Source organism: Gallinula chloropus (assembly GCF_964237585.1).
Source record: "Gallinula chloropus genome assembly, chromosome: 4".
Classification (NCBI taxonomy): Eukaryota; Metazoa; Chordata; class Aves; order Gruiformes; family Rallidae; genus Gallinula; species Gallinula chloropus.
In genome coordinates, this window is record NC_140088.1 from 36,615,661 (window position 1) to 36,636,676 (window position 21,016).

Genomic DNA, 21,016 nt, shown 5'->3' on the forward strand with positions numbered 1-21,016 from the left:
TCAGTCCTGCAGCCCTGAAGCCTACACAAATACAGCTCTAGCCACAGAAAGGATTTCGCAAGACAGTCTCAGGGCACAGCTGGGGCACGCAGCCCTGACCTGGGTTCTGGCAAACCCACCATGCTGTCCTAGGGTCTGCCTTTGTTTCAACAGGATGAACGTGTGATGCAGCTCAGCCCCACCTCTAGAGTTCTCAATTTACCAAACTATTCTCACACTAACTTCTTTTCTTTTTTTTTTTCTTTTTCTCCATCCCTGATTCAGAAGAGTGAAAGCTCAGATCAACACCTTGCTTTTCGCAGTGTTTCGGGATTGCATGGCAAGTTTTTGGTAGTGGAGGGTAGGGCTGCAGGGGTGGCTTCTGAGAAAAGCTGCTAGAAAATTCCCCTAGGTCCAACAGAGTAAATACCAGCAGGGCTCAAGGCCAAGCCCATCAGTGATAACGGTAGCACCTCTAGGACATCAGAGTAAAAAGGAAAAAAAAAAATAAATCTGGGTACCAACTTTTTTTGCCGCCAGAGAAGGGAGTGAGAAGATGCAGAGATGTCAGGCTGGGTCTCTTCTCTCAGGTAACAAGCAATAGGACGAGAGGAAACAGCTTAAAATTGCACCAGGGTAGATTTAGGTTCAGTATCAGGAAAAATTTCTCTACTGAAAGGGTTATCAGGCATTGGAACAGGCTGCCCAGGGAGGTGGTGGAGTCACCATCCCTGGAGGTATTTAAAAGGCGCGTAGACAAATTCCTTAAGGACATGGTCTAGAAGCAGACTAGGCAGGGTTAGGCTCGATGATCTAATGGGTCTCTTCCAACCCAGCTGATTCTATGTGAGATATTTTAGCAGAAACCCAATCAGTGAAGAAGGGGGGAGGAGGTGCTCCAGGCGCCAAAGGAGAGATTCCCCTGCAGCCCATAGAGAAGACCATGACCATGGTGGAACAGGTTGTCCCTCTGAAGCCCATGGGAGATGATGGGGAGTACAGATACCACCTGTAGCCTGTGGAAGACCCCAACGCCGGAGCAGGTGGAGACACATGGAAGATAGTGTGACCTGCGTTGGAACAAGCTCTTGGCAGGATCTGCAGCCTGTGGACAGAGAAGTCCATGCTGGAGCAGGTTTGCTGGTGGAATCCTGACACTGCAGGGGACCATGCTGTAGCAGTGTGGTCCTGAAGGTCTGCACTCCATGGAAGCCATGCTGGAGCAGTTCTTGAGGAACTGAAGCCCTTGTGAGAAAGACTCATGTTGGAGAAGTTCATAGGGGACTGTCTCCTATGAGAGGGACTCCACACTGGAGTAGGAGAAGAGTGTGAGGAGTATGAAGAGCGTATCACCCCCTGAGAAGAAAAGAGCAGCAGAGACAAGTGATGAACTGCCTGAAACCCCCATTCCCCCTGTGCTGTTCGGGGGGAAAGAGGTAGAGAATTCAGGAATAAAGTTGAGCCCAGGAAGGAGGGAGGGGTGGGAGAAGGTGTTTTAAGATTTGGTTTTATTTCTTACTATCCTACTCTTTTTGGATTGAGAAATAAAGTAGATGCATTTTATTCCTTGTTGAGTCTGTTTTGCCCATATTGGTAATCACTAAATGATCTCTCCCTGTCCTTATCTCAACTCCTACGTCTCTTGTATTTTTTCCCCTGTCTAGATGAGGAGGGGAGTGATAGAGACATTTTGGTGGGCATCTGTTCTCCAGTCAGAATCAACCCACCACACTCAATAATTTAAATATACTTAAGAAATGTGCGGAATACAGACATTAAATGGATGCAAAGAAGTCATTTCACTCACTGATTAGAAGATGCAAACTGACTTTTGTGGGCAAACAGTCTAGTCCTTGAAAACGTCTCATGTAATTTCCAAATGCCAGCTATCATTAAGCACAGTCTAAGCCCTGAAGGAAACAGCAGCTTATCTTCATCCTCCTAAGGAATCTAAGGATCTAGGGAACTTTAGCAATCAGCTTCTTAGAGGCTCCTTTAGAGGTTCTTCCAATGCCTGTAACCAGAAGCAGCAAGAGGCAGAAAGCTGCTGCTATTTCCACCAAAGACAGGAGACTTAGACTTGAATAATTCAAGAGAAATATTTTCTTTTCTTAGATAAACATTTATTTTGTGAAAACATATTAAGAGATTTTCAAATGGTGGGTAACAGGTATTGCATTTTTATCATGCAAAACCCAATTAAAACTGAGGCTTGAGGTGTTTTCTTATGTTCTTTCAAACACTCTGCACCTGGGGTCTGCATCTTTGCCTGCGGGACTCACATGTTGGAGCTCATACCCAGGAGTGCATTCACATTATATGATTGCCAGAGTTGACTGCATGTTATGGATTGCCTGTGCAGTACCCATCAGAACTGTATGGAGCTCCTGTTTCTGGTTTCCACTGGCTCAGACCTTCTGCAGCCCTGTATTTCTGTGCACTATGAACACACCTTATGCCTCCTACTTTAACTTGAAGGAGAAGGAGGGGTGAAACCAAAAAGGCAAGCTCAGACTCCTCATCTACCACAAGGTGAACAAGTCTTCTTAAAGCAGGTTAGCAGAGACCACCTGAGTACACACGTGGCTTCATGGAAACAGGAAACTCCAGTTATTTAAACCTCAAATACACAGCAAGGGCCTGGAATGTTTTGCCTTCAATAGGAGTGTTTTGTCTTTGCCTACATGATGATGAAGCTTCAACCACCAGCCTTTTTTCTCCCCCCTCCCCCCCCACTTTTTTTATAAAAGCAGGGGGAACAAAAGACAAAGTAAAAGCAGAGCGGTATTCTCATATGATCAGAACTGGAGCGTGCACCTCAGTTTCACAATCCCAGCTTCTACAACAGAGAAAGGAAGCCCCTGAAAGCTCCCCACTGCCAAGCAGCACAGACTGCATCAGGCTTCAGGTGCCTGAGGAACACTGGAGTAACCAGATACAGGGTCTTTGATGATGCAGAGAACAAATGCCCTGGCTAAGCACACACCGAGCTTACCAGAGATCCCCTCCTGGCTCACTCCCTATTATCTCCTCACTCTCTAAAGGGCATTAAGAAAGGATGAAGAGAGGACCACTTTCCTTTGCATGAAAGAGGGAGGGAAGAAACTGGAAGAAGCCTGTTACTCAAACCATGTGTTGCCCCTGCCTTTGCTGAGCTCACTGCAGTCAAACCAGCAGAACATTTCATCCTGTTCCAAGAAGCTCCTCTCTTGCCCTAAGCATTATTTTTCCTACCCTGCCCAACAATAATGGCCCAGGCACAAACGTATCAGCAGTGTTCAGCTATATTTTCCTTGGCTGCTTAAGGTGCTTTTCTAACAATATTCCTCAGAGAAAGCAGGGGTTTAGGAGCTATATAGCCTTGTATAGCCTTCACTCTGCCAAAATATACCAGCAGCATTTCAGGGTCAGTCGCTCTCCTCCTGTGACTGACACGCTGATTATTTTTCCAAGGTCTCCAGAGACTTTTTCACTGCACTCCATGAAGAGCACATCCAGGAGAGCCACAAACCTGCAGAACCAGTGAGGAAGGACAGCAAGGCCACTGAGGGAGACACAAGGACACCAGGATGGGAACTTCAGTTCCACATTTTGAGACATAAAACACTTCTTTTTCTCATTTCATACAGGGATGAAGGTTTCAAATCCACCTTGGATCCTTCATGCAAAAACCCACGTGCTCTGGAAGAGCAGTCCTGTGGTTCGGAACTGCTTCAGGACCCTGCTTTGGATCTGTGACAGCATAGGTGAAAAACCCAAACCACTTGGCTCCTAACCAGCATCTCTGTTTTGACAAAGAAATTTTATCCCAAACGCAAGAAATTTGCCCAAGAAGAACTGAGTGGAGACCAACCCTTTCCCACAAAGCAGTACTGGTTTCCATAAATCAGCATTTTCTGCAGGCAAATTGTTTCCTTGACGAACTCCCAACCAGTCCTAGCCTCAAGCAGTAACTAGTGTGGTTTCTGCTGAAGACACAAGCCTGGAAGTAACCCACCCAACAGAGGTTCTGCTTTGGAACTGCTTGCCTCCCCTAAGCAGGGCCAAGCCAGCAGCACGCAGAAAAAACAAATACGGTTTCCTGAAGTTTGCCCTGACACCTCAGGATTCTCTCTTCTTCCCCTAAACCAGCAGCCTGTATTGTTAAACAGAGGAAAGGAGGTGTGGTGGGAAAACCTCACATGCTCCATTGCTGTTTATTCAGTCCTTAGTCTGTGGGATTTGAGACAGTAAAAACATTGCTGATGCCCGAAAGAGTGTGTGCATGTACATATGTGTGTGGCAAAAGCTTTTGTGCCTGACCTGTACATTATGTGGACCAATTTACGTGCTGGGGCTGACAGCATCTTTCTCTTCTGTAGCTCTAAGGAGAGACAAATCTGCCTGCAGAGGGAATTAAACAAAAACATACAGTAATACCACAAACATATCTCAGTTTCTCTTGCTGGTTTAAGACACTTCCTAAGAATTGGCTTGAAAGCATCTCCAGAAGAACAGCCTTCTTAAACTACTTTCTCCAGAAATAACGTTTTCCCCCTTCTAAACACAGATTTAACATGTACAATACAGGATTATCCTATATAGGTCACCAACACTCCGTGGAAACCTGTGTTAGAAGGGCTATTTAGATTAATAGCTCTATTTCCACCCTAATTTTTTTTGGCTTCTCTTCCATTATTGCTACGAATATTTCAACTGAAACAACATCTTCCTGCCTTTTGAGGATCCCTGCTCCTGCTGCCACTTCCCCACCTGGAGCTATAATCCTACGCTTGTCACAAACCCAGCCACTGCTGCAGAAGTTATTACAGCTACAATCTGCAGATTATAGCAACTTTTAATAGGGGATAAGCAGCAGGAAAAGGTGAGCTTAAGCAGCAGAGAACCCGCTGGTTCAAAGAGCCCTATTATTAATATTTATTATCTTTAAGCATGCATTGAGCATCATTGCCGATAAAAGAATGAACCAAATGCAGGACCCAAGGAACGGAGTTTGTGTAAGACAAGACAACGGGAGAGCATAAAGAATGAGCACAACGTCTGAGGAGGAGGGGACCCAAAGAAGAGGTGGTAGCAGCAAGGGAAAAGCACCACACATGTTCCTAATCGTAAGAAGTATGAAGAGAATTAAAGAATTCCTCAGTGTCTAATCAGAACTGTTCCCCATAGGGGATCTTCTGAGCATTATTACAAGGCACTGGCATATCTTTAAAGAATGGAGCTTTGATCATAAAAAGCAAGTGTGCAGAGGGGGTAACTGGAAAAACAACAAAAGGAAATGCAACCGCATCACCCTGTGGTACGAGAGCAGAATCCAGCCCCGGACAGACACTTTTACACAAAGCTCTATGTAAATCAAGTTAGGCATTGTGTAAAAGGTTAGAATGAGGCATACTTCTCACCCAAGTTCTCCATTTTAAACAAATTCCTCTTTTTTCCCCACATTCTATGTGCCTCCATTTCCCCAGAGGGACATCCCCCCCCAGTTGTTACTTCTCTTTCATAACAAAGATGCCAGCTTGTGGCTTACACTGTTTTAAACCTTCACACTTTCAAACAACCACCCCTGACGCTTCACAGTTCCGATGCACTTTACCCTGATGAGCTAACAAGAACGCTCATCATACCCACGTGCTGGGGGTACCGTCTTCATTTTCACAGCTGGTGAAACAGATGCTCAGACAAAGCAACACAACTTGCCCAGAGCCAAAGAGGCTATACAGCGGGCTGACATTAGTGATGCTGGCATTTGCACTGCTCAGTTCTGAGCAGTAAAACCAGTGATAGAGGACTTGGGAGTCAGAGTCAATTCTGATGGCCTCTGCTCCCCAAGGCTAGCGCAGAGCTTCAAAGCTGTTCCCAAAGAGCATCACGTTACAGAAATACAACAAATCCACTACAAACGGAAACTTGGAGCTATCTGCAGCAGTATTAACAGATAAAATAAATGTTTTAAAACTAAACACTGATTATTCTTCTGCCAAGCCCTTCCCTCTGCAGTATCAGAATATGAACATGCAAAATGTAAAGCATGAAACCTGGTCTTTTCAGCACAGTGAGGGGAAAAAAAAAAAGAGAGACATAAAACAAACCAAAAAACCCCCTCTTAATCCAGCCAGTCTCTGGGAATTCCTATTCTTCCTTAGTCTCATCAGACTGTTGTTCATGACTGATGTCTCCTTTAACATTTAAAAGGGAATCATTTTTTAATTGGCACAACATCAGTGTAAGCCAAATTCCTTATCAGTTTGGAAGATCTTTTTGTCAAGACTGCAACCCCAGAGTCATTCATCACATCAGCAAGGTATTACATTGTCAGTTCTCAAGATGTCAAAGTAAAACATAGGTCAGAGAGATATATTGGTGGTTCCAGCCTTGTGCCTTGAGCATTTCCTTATTTTGAAAAAAAAACCAACCTCACCTTGGTGCAACTCTAGAAGATCTCTGTGAGATGTCTGTGCCATATTCCTATTGCAAGCAAAAGCTTTGTTGATGAACACAAAATAAGTGTCTCATTCTAAGCAGGTCCAAGAATTCCCTCTGACATTAAGAAAGGGTAGCCAGCAATTCAAAAATACATCAGATCCAAAGTCTGTCCCTCTTAAGAACTTTCTGAGACATTACATCCTTTATTCTTAATTACTTCTCATAAACATCCCTTGTGCATCCGCCTTGTCATTATCATTATTAAGTCCCACCAATTATTTAGCAGCCAAGACTGGCATGCTGTTTTCAAATGATTACAGGAATTAAATATGTCAACAACAATCACAGAACGTTAGGAGATGGAAGGGACCTCTGGAGACCATCTAGTCCACCCCCCCTACCAGCGCAGGGTCACCTAGACTAAATCACACAGGAATGCACCCAGGCAGGGTTTGAATGTCTCCAAAGAAGGAGACTCCACAACCTCTCTGGGCAGTCTGTCCCAGTGCTCTGTCATCCTCACAGTGAAAAAGTTCCTCCTTATACTCACATGGAACTTCCTGTGCTCCAGCTTGCACCCATTGCCCATTGTCCTATCGCTGGCCATTACTGAGAAGAGCCTGGCTCCATCCTCCTGATACTTGCCCTTTACATACTTCTAAGCATTGATAAGGTCACCCCTCAGTCTCCTCTCCTCCAAGCTAAGGAGGCCCAGCTCCCTCAGCCTCTCCTCAAAAGGAAGGTTTTCCACTTCATCATCTTGGCGGCCCTGCGCTGGACTCTTTTGAGGAGCTCTATGTACTTCCTGAACTGAGAGGCCCAAAACTGGACACAATATTCCAGGTGCAGTCTCACCAGGGCAGAGTAGAGTGGGAGAAGGACCTCTCGTGACCTGCTAACCACCCCAGAATGCCATTGCCCTTCAATGACAATGACTCCCATTCCAAAATCCACTGCATTTCCATACTACTGTCTCATTTACCATGGCAGCAGGTGTTGAGAAGTTCATCTGAAAGGTAGGCACAGGTTCCACAGATTCCTGTGAGAAACAGGATCCCAGGAGGCCTGCGATGCCAGCCGAGCGCAGGAATAAGCTCTCTCTGTACAAGCTGATCTGGTTCTTTTTGCTCCCCAAGAAAACAAGATGTGCCATCAAGTGAGCCAAGAAAAAATCTTGTCTTGCTTTCCCAGCATAGCGTGTTCTAGTTCAGTGCCCTGTGAGGTCCATGTCTCAAGAGCAGGCAAAATGCCAGCCAGTTCATTTAGACCATTTTCCCAAAGAAGTGTAGACACCACTATTTAGTACAATCTTTATTACTCTAAAACTCCCTCCTCATAGACTGTCACACGCTGAGCTTTTCATAAGGAGTAAATATAGTAACTGTTTCCATAATAACGTTAGAAATACCCCAACAGATTAAATTCAACAGATGAAACAGGGCCATAAATACGTATGTCTAGCAACATGACCAAAATCACCCTTCTTCAAACTGGGCATTGGGCCATGAAGAAAAAAAGCCGCTAGCATTACAATTTCAGCTCTGAGCCTTGTGAGAGGCACAGAGCTACAGAAACAGTCAGCCCAGTAATCACGCACTGTATATACATCCCGAGCTGCAGCCAGGGCCTCTAAGCTCCTCAGCCCCTGCCAGGCCCTGCCACTGACCCACGGTCAACAAGTCACCATATGGTTCTATAGCCTATTCCTCTCATCTATCTTGTTGACTTTCCAGACATCTGGGGTGGCATAAAACATATTTAAAGCTGTTTATGACTCAAGCGAGAAGTCCGAAAGAATATAAGAGCTATTATCATCTCAAGACTACATGACTTTGCACATTAGCAGCTTAGTTCGGTTCCACTTGCCCAGGATCAACAACCACTGAAGGATTTTGTCCTGACACTAACATCACAGACATCAGGAACAGGGAGGATACTGCATCCAGAAGACTAACTAGGGCAGACTCCAGGTCACACCACGCATCACACAGACACTCAAAGGAAATCCCTCTCTCAACACAGCTATGCATCAACTACATGCAGGAGACAGAAGGGGTAGAATAGAGATGAACTAAGCAGTCGGTCAACAGCTGAGCAAAATCAGACCTAGGCCCCGATTCACAAAATCATGCAGCCCCTTTCATAATTACAGAACCAAGTAATACCAAGCACACGGACAAGATTTAGTTTCAGTGCTGTTCATTTCATCAAAAGCATCCTCTATTTCTTCCAGATACACTGGTCTAAAAAAAAAATAAATCTGAATTTCATCTAGGCTTAAGAACTGACTCTTCTGCAGTGACCTTTCAATTTCTCAAGTAGCTGGATATGTCCATTTTGGACCAGGTTTATTCAGTAAATGTGCAACAAAGGGAACATAGTGATAGCTCAGGAAAAAAAGCCCTAAAGAGTAAGAACTCTCACGACCAATTATCAGAATCCTTGGTGGAGGGGACAGCAGGGGTCCTATGCAGAAACAAGCCCTGTACTAATAAACCCACGACAATCAAAAACCCACTTCCATCACATCTACAGACAATGACAAGATACTGGGGTTGTGGTTTTCTTATAAGTGAATTGGTAGACAAGCAGCTCTCCATAAGCTAGCAATAAGCCCTCATGGCCAAAAAGGTATTCTGGGATCCTTTAAGAAGAGGGTGGGCAACAGGTCAAGGGAGGTTATGCTCCCCTCTACTCTGCCCTGTTGTGGCCCCATCTGGAGTACTGTGTCCAGTGCTGGGCTCCACAGTTTCAGGCAGACAGGAAACTACTGAAGAGAGTCCAGTGGGCTTTGAGGATGATTAAGGGGCTGAAGTATCTCTCTCATGAAGAAAGGCTGAGAGAGCTGGGTCTGTTTAGCCAAGAGAAGACTGAGAGAAGATCTGACCAACGCGTATAAATATCTAAAGTGCAGATGTCAAGAGGATGCAGCCAGCTGTTTTTCAGTGGTGCCCAGTGACAGGTCAAGAGGCAGCAGGCGCAAGCTAGAGCACAGGAAGCTCCATCTGAACATGAGGACAAACTTACTTGAGGGTGTCAGAACACTGGAAGAGGCTGCTCAGAGAGGCTGTGGAGTCTCCTTCTCTGGAGATATTTAAAAAACAGCTGCCTGCACACAATCCTGTGCAATGTGCTGTAGATGACCTTGCTCTAGCAGGCGGATTGGACTAAATGATCTCCAGAGGTTCCTGCCAACTCCTGCCATTCTGTGATTCTGTTAATTTTTTGAGGGTAAATTGACACCACATGAACCCTCTCAACTGTCACACAACATCCACGTACTTGTAACATGTACGTGGTCATCCCAAGCTTCCTGTATCAATACACATACAGACGTCATCCAGATGCAAAGACCCCGCACACACACAACTCACCAGGATACTGAGCCTTTCTGCCTCTAGCTCTGAGGAAGACCAGTGAAGAGACAGCACCTCCAGCACAGCTTCACTGCCCTAAAAGAGTAGATGCTGCTGCTTATAAACTTTGGGGAAACAGAAATCCTCCGAGCTCACTGGCAGAGAACAGAAGGCGGCAGAGGTGCAGAAGGAAATCCCCTCCGAGGGCAATTTGTAAAGGTAAAACATCTTTGTCCTTTGTTTCTTTAACTCTTCTCCGTGCGAAAATAAATAAATATAATAAATAAATGACCAAACCTGCTGACAAACTGGTTTAGCAGCTGGTGTGGTTAACACAACAAAACAAATAAATCAATGCACCGCCTTCCTATAGCCACTTCTTTCAGTCTCAGACAATTTGTACTAAATTAGCCCATGTCAGATCTTTAGCAATGCAGAGATGATGAACGGCAAAGCAGCTGCTAAATGCTCCAAGGAAAGAGGCTTGGGGGGGAGGGGGAAGTCCCATCAACTATTTGGTGGCACTGCTTGGTGGACACTTGATTCACCAGAATCCTCTGAAACTAAGAAATAGGATCACTCATTTCACACGTTTGAAAACTTGAGACAGCAAGAGCAGTGAAAAGGAAGAAATGTTGGTGTAGAGGAAGGGAGGGACACAAGAGGAATGCTGAACTGATCAGTCAGGAGCAATGGTAGGACAAAATGCAACTCTGCTGTCATACCAATTACAAATGAGATAGCAGCAACCATCAGAAAGCAAAAGTCTAGACATCTGGAACACATCCTGGTATGAAATACAATTAAAGTCCAGCAGTCTTCCCAGTGCTGAGAAGGGATGGGAAGGAAGGGAATGGGCAACACAAAATATTTAAGCAAGTTTTAGAAGGATTACTTCTCCTAAATCACCATGAGAAATAATGGAGTTGTCTGGACTGATTTCCTTGTTTAATTTTCCCCTCACGGCCTTCATACTTCCAATTAAGATCAGCATTCATGTCCAAGAAAAAAAAAATAAAAAAGAGAGCTCCCAAGGAATGAACAATTTCAGATCCCAAACAACCCATTCTTATGTATCCTGGGGAAGAAATACACAGGTTTCTCCTCTTGTGCAAATATAATACTTAGGATTGGATCACTCTTTTGAAGGGAAAACTAAAGCCCAAGACTTCCCAAAGCAAGTTACTTTCCAACCCACACTGTATTACATCCATATTTTTTCTCAAAAAAACACAAGAAAAATAGATCCAAAATATTTGTCACATTTTATTGATAAGTCCCTTTAAGTTAAAGAAACCAGAAATCATCCTAACATCAGTCAAAAACTCTTTGAAAAGGAAAAATAAGGATTATCTTGCAACGACCCACCTGTCCACCCCCCAACAAGGACTTCTTCAGCAACCTCACAGGATTAGCAAGGTACAGAGATATTAATGTGTTTTAATTACAGTTCCAAAACAGACCTTGGACCTACTACCATCTCATGCAATGACTCATCTTTAAGATGTCAGGAACTAAGCGCTACCTCATAAAACTCTCTGAATGCAGCTTGGACCACCATCTGCTTAATTAGATACCTTAAGCCTCAATCCTGTAGCATCCAAACCTCTCTCCTTTCAAGTCCTTCCTATCTACGACCCATGGCCCCATAAATCCAGTAGCTTCTGTTCCCAGAGCAGTTGTGTCTGTTTTCCCGCAGCCTGGTGAGAACACACAGGACTCAAGATAATTAAATAAAAACACAGGAACTGCATTATTTATTTTAAAGGAAAACGTGTCTTCTAGGAAAAAAGTCCTTTATTTGGGCAAATCTGTAAGCTGTTTATCAGCTTAAACTCATTATCTGCCCATATGGTCTTAGCACTGTGGTTTTAAAAAAAAAATGGGCATGCACTAGCTGATGAAATGTCATCTGCCCTTATGCCAGAAACTAGTATTTTTGCATTGACGTCAAATTAGGATCCTTGCCACAAGTGAAGGGCTACCATAAGGATAGTCATAATATTTTAATTATGAAGGGATCTTACAGAAGGCGGCCAGGAAGGCAGGGGCAAACCCATTCACAAAAATACCCAGTCTCTCAATTCACTTTTTGTCTCCTCTGCTCTAGTTCTTTACGTTTTGTTGAGGTGGGGTGGGAGGAGAGGTAACTTGAAGAAAAAAAGGAAAAAAAAGAGGCAAGAGAATGAGAAGCTAGAGCCAATAAACACACATCAAAGCATGAGATGGCTATGCTTCAGCTGCCTACAGTATTCAACCTGGCATAGATTAAGGCAAGATAAGAGGTGCTGGGAGGCAAAATACTACTCCTACAGCAGCCCAGACCCTCTCTCTCGCCCTCTCAGCCCTGATGATGAGAGTACATGAAGATCCCAGCCAGCTCCGCTGCACTGGAAGCGGCAGGCGCACACGATAGACTCAGCTTTACAGAAACCCAAATTTGCCCACTGTCGTCTGCTGTCAGGGACTAGCTCCACGCAGGGAGGTTGTCTGAAGCCCTCCCCGCTCCCCCATTGAGCCACTGCTGCGGAGCAAGAGCTGGGTTTATTGATTCTGTGAGTCACAATTAGCCACGGGATGCAGGACCAAAGGTTTAGCACAGGACATTAAACCTGACCGTCTGAGCTGTCAGCTCAGTTATTCCAAGAAGAGAGAAACAAATTGAAGTCTCAGGAACAGATGTTATTCATGTTTTACGAGTGCAGCATTAGTTCTCATTACAGATACAGTTCCTGCCTTTTAAAACAGACCTGCAGTGCTGCATGTATGGAATTATTTGAATTAAACAACACGCAGGGAACTTGGCACAGGACTTAAGGATACCTCAGCATTTTCATACGCGCACAATGATTCCCGTTTCCCTTCGCCCAGCTCCACCCCGAGAAGTATAATACATGTTAAAGCAGCCAAAAAGTGAGATCACGCCAGGATACGGTCATTCATTGCCATCAGCTGAGGCGAGGGTGGAAACGCTCAGAGCCCACTCCTGTGAAAAACACACTCAGCCCCTTCTTAGTTTCCACTGCGAGGAAATGAAGTGCTGGGATCTGTTCTAAGTTTTAAGCAAGCCTAAAAAGGGAAGACTGGTGCTCTTCCCAGGATGTCTCATCCTTACCACCCAGAGGGGATACAGGGATTTCCCCACAATTTACAAAGGAAATCTGAAGTCCTTACCCTACAAGCAAAAGCAATCCCCCAGGTTCATTTTGCTCCTCCGTACCTACGCAGCGAGCGGAGGGGCAGTCAGCACCACAAAGACGCGGCTGGAAGAGCCGCGCCGACACGGCACAGCGCGAAAGCCCTCTCGTGGAAACTGCCAGCATCACCCACCCAAGGCCTTCTCCCTTGGAGCGGCCACGGCACGGGGGTCACGGTCTCCCCAGGGCACTGCGCCTCAGTCCTGCTCCCCATTACCCTCTGAACTGAGGGCTGATGGCTCATCTCCAGTTGGGCTGTGGGCCGATGGTTTGCCTCCATCGGTACCTTTCCCAAGGCGTAACAACTACGCGTTCACCTGCGTCTCTCGCAGGTTTCAGCACGCAGCAACTTGGGGAGCCCTGCAGCCTGCGGGAAGGGTCTGCTTTGCAGAAAGGGCACGAGCCTCGGGAGAAATTCTGCCTTGATTCTTCTGGCAGTCTGCGGTATCTCAGAAAACTTAAAGCTCTTCCTTTCTTCTTCTTCTACGTTTAAATTAACAACAACTGTATCCCGCGGTACTTTAGCTTCCACCAACAAAAGCTGTACCACAGCCATCACAAATACAGAAACATTAACTGCCTTCCAGGGAGGGTCAAACAGTTGAATCATTTTAACGTACTATAAAATACTTTGGTGAGAGCAGACGATAAAGAAATGCATCTGTGTGTTATGCTACACAGCCGAATTTGAAAGATTCCCTCCTCCCCAAATTATAACGAAGCACGCACCTGGTTCTCCCAACTGACATCCCTACCGCCTGCTCTCAGCTTGTATACTTCTGAGACAGAACAATTGCTACTCCTTACAGAAGCACTAAACTCCAAAACTAGCATTTTACCGGTAGGACTCATCAAACGCTTGGATACAGCCTGTTAAATTAAGGCAGCTCTTTAATTAAACTCCACACACTTTTCACCCACTAGTAAAAACCCTGGGCGAGGCTGCGCTCACAATTCGCCCGTAGCCAGCGGGCACGCAGCCATCACCGGCACGCTTCTGCCCAGGCAGCTTTGGTAGCCACTGGCTATTCAGCGAAATAACGTGCCTGGAGTCCGTTCATTGTGTTCAGTTCTTCTCTTACTATAATAAAAGCAGTAATCAGCCGGGAGCTTACTAATTGCTGAGAGAAGGAAGGAACTGCGGCTACTACTTCACAGAAAGCCACCCAAGCACGACGCACCTGAAAACGTCGCCTATCGAAGTTAGGATGGAACTTCAGGCGCCCAAGCTGTGCCGCTGGCGAACCCCACGCGTCTCGCTGGGGCGGCACCTCGCTAACGCGCTGGTACGGCTATCAACCCCTATCAGAGAGCGGGAACTGACCCAGGGTGGCGGAACTGCGGTCTGCCCATCAGCCAGGCGTGGAAGAGAAAAATTCCTACCGGGCTCAAGTCAGAAACACAGGGAACACCCCGACCGACCTCACCCGAACCTCGGGGATGGCGGTGCACCCCAAAACCCTACAAACGCCCGCCCCAGGCACAGCCTCCCGGCACCCAGCGGTTCCTCCGCAGCACCCTGCGGGGCGGGGGGTGACACAGAAATATTGAGGCTCCCGATGCTGGCTCCCCGCGGCCCGACACTGCAGAGGTGTCACCGGCGGGGCGAGTTCGGCTGGCTCGGGCTGCCGGGGAGTCTCCCAGCCTGCTTCCTCGCCGGCGTTACTGTCAGGGAGGCTGGTGTTTCAGCCCCGAGAAACTTGCACGCCCAGCTTCCCGGGGAGCCGCGGCGCCCCACGAGCTCCCCGCCCCCGGGGCAACAACGCGGCGGCGGGGGGAGGCCAGCCCCCTCCCGCGCGTCCCCCCAGCCGGCGCCCAGGGCAGCGGGAGGGCGGTGCGGTGCCACGCCGGAGCCAGCACCCCTGGCAGAGAGACGGGACCCTCGGTCCGCTGGCCGAGGAAAGGTCGCCGCGCACAACCGAAGCGCCGAGAAGCCAACGCCGGCCCCGTTACCTGCTGATGACCGCAGCGGGATCCCCGGGGACGGACCAAGCAGGCGGCTCCCGGCGGCGCTGGGCTCCCACTACCGTACGCACCCCGTGCCCGGCAGCCGCGGAGCGCCGCCGCCGCCAGCGCAGCCGGCTCCACCTCCCGGCCGTGCCCCCTTCTCCGCCTCCGCCCCCGCCCGGCTCGGCCCGGCCCGGCCCGGCCCCGGCGGGTGGGCGCGCCTCAGCCCGTGCTCCACCGCCTCTCTCCTCCCACCCGCCGTCCGCCCCTCCCGTCTGTCCCCGTCGCCCGGCAGAAAACTTGCGGGAGTCGCCAAAAGCGGCCTGGGGGCTCGTCCCTCTCAATTAACGTGCCTCGGCGGCGGTGCGGGAGCGGCAGCCCGAGGAGGGTGGTCCAGGGGCAGTGGGACATCCTTTCCCCCTCCCCGGGGTGGCTGAGTCCTGAGCCCGCAGGAGGCACCGGAGGAAGGAGCGCTGCCTACTCCCCGTCTCCAGGGAGCGACCTGATGGGCTTCTGATGCGCCGGGGGGAAACCCTGGGATGCAAAACATGGAGACCAGGAAGGTGGGAGGTCACTGGTTGGACCGGTATCTTCGTGTGAGCTGCCTAAATGCATTCGGAGATCTGTCAGAGAAACTTCAGACAAAGAGTGACGCTCCCGGATTGGAAAGCCTTTCAAAAACACATACCAAACCAAATGAAGAGCCCATGTTTCTGACACGGGAAAAGCCAGCCCTTCCAAGCCTGCTTTCCTCAGGAAATAACGGCTGGCGCGGCCGTGCCGTGTGTGCACGCCAGCAACTCCTGAGCCACTAAAACGATTTCAATTAAGTTTGACAACTACAAATTTCAGAAAAACTGTAGAAGAGGTCGTCTCATTTACTGCTTTCACGCACAGGATGACTGTATGCTGAGTCCAACAGCATCCAACAGACACCAGGGAACTACGGCGGGGGTGGGGGTTGGGTCTCAACTCAATTGTCCCTTAGGGAAAATCACACGTCACTGGTCCTGATGCTCACTAAAGTCCTTGCTGGGTTGGAGGGAAAGAAATTGAAGGAGGAAAAAGTGTGCAGAAGTAACACTGCTACTCAGTAACAACCAGGAGTGAGTCTGTTAGTAAACTGTGGGTTTGCCCCAGCTGAGAGTGGAGGGGGGGAAGTTAAGGGAGGGGGAAAGGGAAGGAGAAGAAAACCCAAGGAACCAAAACCTCACTGGCTGGGATAAGGATAGTTCACTGGGATAGCAGAAAAGTAGATATAATAATAACAGGACTTTATAGCAAAATATATGAAACTGGTGATACACAATGCAGTTTCTCACCGAATCACACAAACTCAGGCTGTACAGCTCAGAGCCATCCCAAAACTGGACCATCCCCAACACCGCATGTCCTGGAGCTGCTGTTACTAATCCCTCCCTGTCCTGTTCAGTTTACTAACGTATAACCACAGAGATATAACTAAAGAATTTGTCATCCTGCAAAGGCCAGATCCTGCCAGTGGTCAGATGCAGATGGGTCCTTGTACTGAAATGTCCGTGATGCTCTCTATAAGATGTGGGATGTGAATCTGGACCCTCAACACTTATTAGAACAAGAGACAACATGATGTCTATAGCAGTGCAGAGCGAAGGAAGAAAGATGCTCCAGCACCTGTGTATAAGTATCTCAGCTAATGTCTCGTGTATGTGGTAACAAGCAGTCACGGGGCTCCCCAGGGGTAGATATTTGTTGGCATTGGTTTTCTTTTTTTCCTACTGTGATATAAAAAAATAGGGAGATACACGTAGAAATTAACAATTATCATTCAAAATCCGTTTATGAGTGATCACAAAACTAGACTACATGACCAGCTCATGTTTGTAACGTATGTTTTGTTATAGTCTATCACTTAAGACATAATAATTTCAAGGTCTGATATTCTCTTGCAATGCTTGGGCCCCTGTTTTTCCATTTCTGTTTCACTATTCATCTATTTGTGTCACAGCATGATCCTACCTCTCCTTGGTCTTTGTGGCTGAGTAGGGGATTTCCATTTCTTTATTAGACACAGTTTGACACGAAGTAATAGCCTTGTTCCTGATTTGATTCCTTTGCAAAGGACTCAGAGTGCTATTTTCCAGGAGGCTGGCTTGTCATACTCCTTAAGCAGCAGATCATGGGTCTGCCAGGCAGAGATTACACTTGCGCTCTGCAGACCTGTCAAACTGGGCTCTGTTGGTCCCCCCCTGCACTCTCCCCCACCCCAGTCTCACACATTTACCCCTGCACTGTCACAGGGCCACTTTAGGACCCCACACACCAGGCAATTCTGCTGCGTACCTGGTGAATAAACCACAAAAACGTGTGTGCATCTGTCCAGCTGCCCAACTCCTTACCCCTGTACACATCTCATGCTGAGGGTATCTAGGAAACTAAGTGGGTTTAGTCCTGCCCAAAACACTGCAGTTTGAAACAGCTCTGGATTTCTATAGACAGGATCCCTTTCTCATCAGGGACACTCTTGGCATTTTCCCACCAACTGTCCCCCCTTCCCTCCCTCCCCTCCTCCCAAGTGACATCATTATTCTGATATTTTGGAAAAAAAGCGCAGGGCAGCGTATCCTAAGACTTGTATGTGTTTTCTGTTTTCCACCCCGCTTCTATGAAGCTGTTTTGTAAATGAACAAAAGTCAACTATATGTGACCCCAGCTTTCACATCTTCCACATGCTCGCATAGGCACAATAGTGCTCTTACATGCTCAACTGTGCACTTTAAGGGGCCACTATTGAAAATGAGCTTCCCGAGTTTATAGTGCTTTCACTGTCATGAAGGAACGGCTTTGTGAGTCCCAGCCAGCACTGAATTGAGTTTTGCATTTAAAGCTGGGGTTTACAGGCTTTGTTATGTGTAAAGGATATAGTACATCCTCTGTGAACCTCAAGCGTAATAGCAACCTTGGATAAAACCAGTTTTACCACAGATAAACTTGTGAGAGGGCTGTTTTACTTGTTTTCTGATAAACACATCACTGGAATGAAATCACAAGAGCGAAATAGTTGCATGTTTTAGCCCAAAAATACTAAAGCAACTTTCTCCACCATCGGAAATGCCTAGAGCTGCAGCCCTCCTATCTGTCCCTTGAATGTTACATCATAGGTCCTATCATCCAAACAGTCTCTCTGTCACGCTTCTGATAAGCTTGGGATATCAGAAGCAGAAACTACATAGTTGGGAAGCCGTGAACAAATCAGGGCAGGATCCTCACTGGTGTAATGATACAGATTTTGAGAGAATTGAATTTCACTCCTCACAGCTCAACCATTACTTACAAACCCTTTCCTGTCTATGCTTTATATCTGAGTTCTCAGCCTCACAGTTTCCTTGCTGCTTCCTTCCCTGGCCTCCCCACCTTTCCTCCCACTTCCTAAGCCTTCAGACTGCTCCCCCCACCCCCTTTCATTTCCTATTATTTTCTCTCAGTAATTCTACTGAGGTCTTTCCCAATTTGCTGTGAAGGTGGATAAAGCAGGAATCCAACCACGATCCAGCTTGGCTGCGGTTCCCAGAGCTGGACTCACACACAGCCCTGCTCATTACCTCAGCAGATGGGCAGAAGGAAACTCTCTGGCATCTGCATGCTGGAACCTGAGTCCCAGTCTATTTCCAGATAACTGTGGCTCATTCCAGGAGCAATCTGTGCTCAGTAGAAATCACACAGTGTTATTAACTCTGTCACGAGACTGAATGGCACTTCTGAGAGTACAAAACAAACAAGGCCTTAGCCACAAAGATGTCAAACTGACTGTCTGAACCTGATCACCTGCTCCCAGATAAAGACAGTAAAGTAAGCTGTCTTGTTGGGTTTCTTCCCCCTCACCTCCCACCCCCCCGCCGAAATGTCAAGCGCTGGTAGCACTGACTGAAGCTGCTCCGATCAGTATGCTCTCTCATCTGCTACCAGACTGCTTTCCCAGGGCCCTTCCATCAGGCCTGGGAAAACAGCATGAGGGGGCAGTTGATGTACTGGTAGTGAGAGGTTTGTTCAAGCTTCATTATTAAAATCATAATTAAAACCTTGCCAGTGTATTTTTCAACCCAGTTTTGCTTTCCCAGGCTCAGCTGGGAAAGCTGAAGCTGAATTGTTTATGAGTTGGTTTCTTTGTCAATATCAGCATTTCCCAACCATTTTCATCCAAGCAACAACTAACATTTTGGAGAAAAAAAAATCATCACAGTCCCTCATGCCGCTTTGCCATGGTAATTTTTCTTTTTAATCAAGTAGTAAGCTGTGTTTTGAATATTCATTTACAGATTTATCTTTCCCAACTTTGTTTTCATGTTTACTTGATCACATGGTAACATACGAGCGTGTGTTTCTGAAGCAAAAAAGCATGTTTTGTCATCATTTCCCATACTTCTTTCTCACGTCTCTCAGCCCCACAGATCACAAGATGGAAAGCAGACATCCAGGGCAAAAGATACTGTCTTCTTAAGATTATCCAATCCACGACCAATGATAATTCATGCTCACTGAGATACTCAAGTAGGTAGACACAATTTTCCTAAATTCTTTCCTGCCCACTTCCCCCCTTCCTTGTCTTTGAAGCTGCAAGACGACACGAAAGAACTGGCAGTGGTGCATAAAACCAAAACTCCAGAAGCAACAATTGAATGAACCCTTGGACTCTGCCCAGAAAAATGTCAATTAAGAGAAGGCTTTGTAACAATTTTAATATTCATCATCAAAGGGATAACTTTTAAAGCAAAACGAACACATTTCAGATGATAGCTATCTCGCCTGCTAACAATAGGTAAAGCTGCATATTACTGAGCTGAAGAAAAACCCAACAACCCAACCCAGAAAATATCCTCTCCACTATTTGCTTTTTCACCCCCTTAAGTTGCCTAAAATGGACCTTATGCCAAAGCCCCGAGATTTCTGACTGCACATCCTTTGAGAAAGTTCTTCACATTCATATTTCCTCTGGAATTTATGGCTGAGCTTTTTTTCTGTATTTGAGCTCCACACGTTAACAAACTGTTTCCTGCAACCTTTTCAGCAGCGTTTACACTAAGGACAAGCAAAAAGCAGGTGCCCACTGCACCAGAAGCCCCTTTCCCCTACATGTTTAAATAAGACAAGAGAGACAAATACAGAGAAGCCATTATCTCCATTTACAGATAGGGAACTGGGGCACAAAGAACGAATTCTGAAGGAGTACTAGAGACCCGCGGCAGCTCCAGAACATGAGCTATGAGATTCTGGATCTCAGACAAGTGCCTTACTCATCCAAACATCTATCCTCCAATGTTTTGATGCTTTTTGGCGTTTGCATTTCTCTTCTAACACAAAGGGAGGAGGCTCAAATGCACTTATAAAACTCCAGCTGACACTAAAATGCTGGAGTTGTTATTATTCTCATAAGATTTCACAAAGCACCTTTCTCCTTTTAAAAACCAGAAAGCTAACAAACATAGCTTCAGGGTTTGTTGTTCATTGAGATGTTCCAATTAAATAAAACTTTATTGGACAGTTAAGAGTTCTTCATGTTTCTTTTGACAAAGAAAAGGTCTGTAGTTCACAGACATCTACAGAGAAAAGCAGGAACTGCCAGGAGGCAGATGGAAGTGTTGAAAACTTCACTTCTGACAGCAGTTAGATGGTCACCCCCCAATTTGTTTCAACACAGCCAGTTGTGTTGCCATAACTTGTTAAACATCTGCTAAAGACATATGGAATCCTCCTGGGGGATGTAAGTTGATGCCATTCATCAAACTATTTCACTGTTTCCCTTCTCCCCAAATGACTTCTTCCAAAGAGCCAACTGAAGCAAAGATCCTAATGTAGGAAGGGATTCCTAGCCAGGAAAGTGGTGATAGCTCCCCTTGAAGCTGAGAAGGTCCTATCCAAGCAAGTTCTTCTGAAGCACACGTAACATGGTGAAGGAGAAAACCAAAGCAGCACATCATAGAACTCCAAATCACTCATCCTGCTGAGCTCTGAGGTGTTGAGTCCTACAGCAAAGCTACTCCCCGTCCTGCAGAAGTTGGTTTACATGGGCACTACTGGATTAGCTGGGAGACTCCTGACATTGTGACCCTTGGTGTGGAAGGACCTAAAGTTTTT

General features: G+C 46.6%; 1 long non-coding RNA gene across 1 annotated transcript in view; it reads right to left on the reverse strand.

The window, feature by feature from the left end:
* Positions 1-14,963, reverse strand: part of LOC311190683 — a 63,746-nt gene extending 48,783 nt beyond the window's left edge. The window contains exon 1 of the long non-coding RNA XR_014617232.1: positions 14,912-14,963. This is a non-coding gene — a long non-coding RNA (uncharacterized lncRNA). The remainder of the gene's footprint in view (positions 1-14,911) is intronic.
* Positions 14,964-21,016: the final 6,053 nt, after the last annotated feature.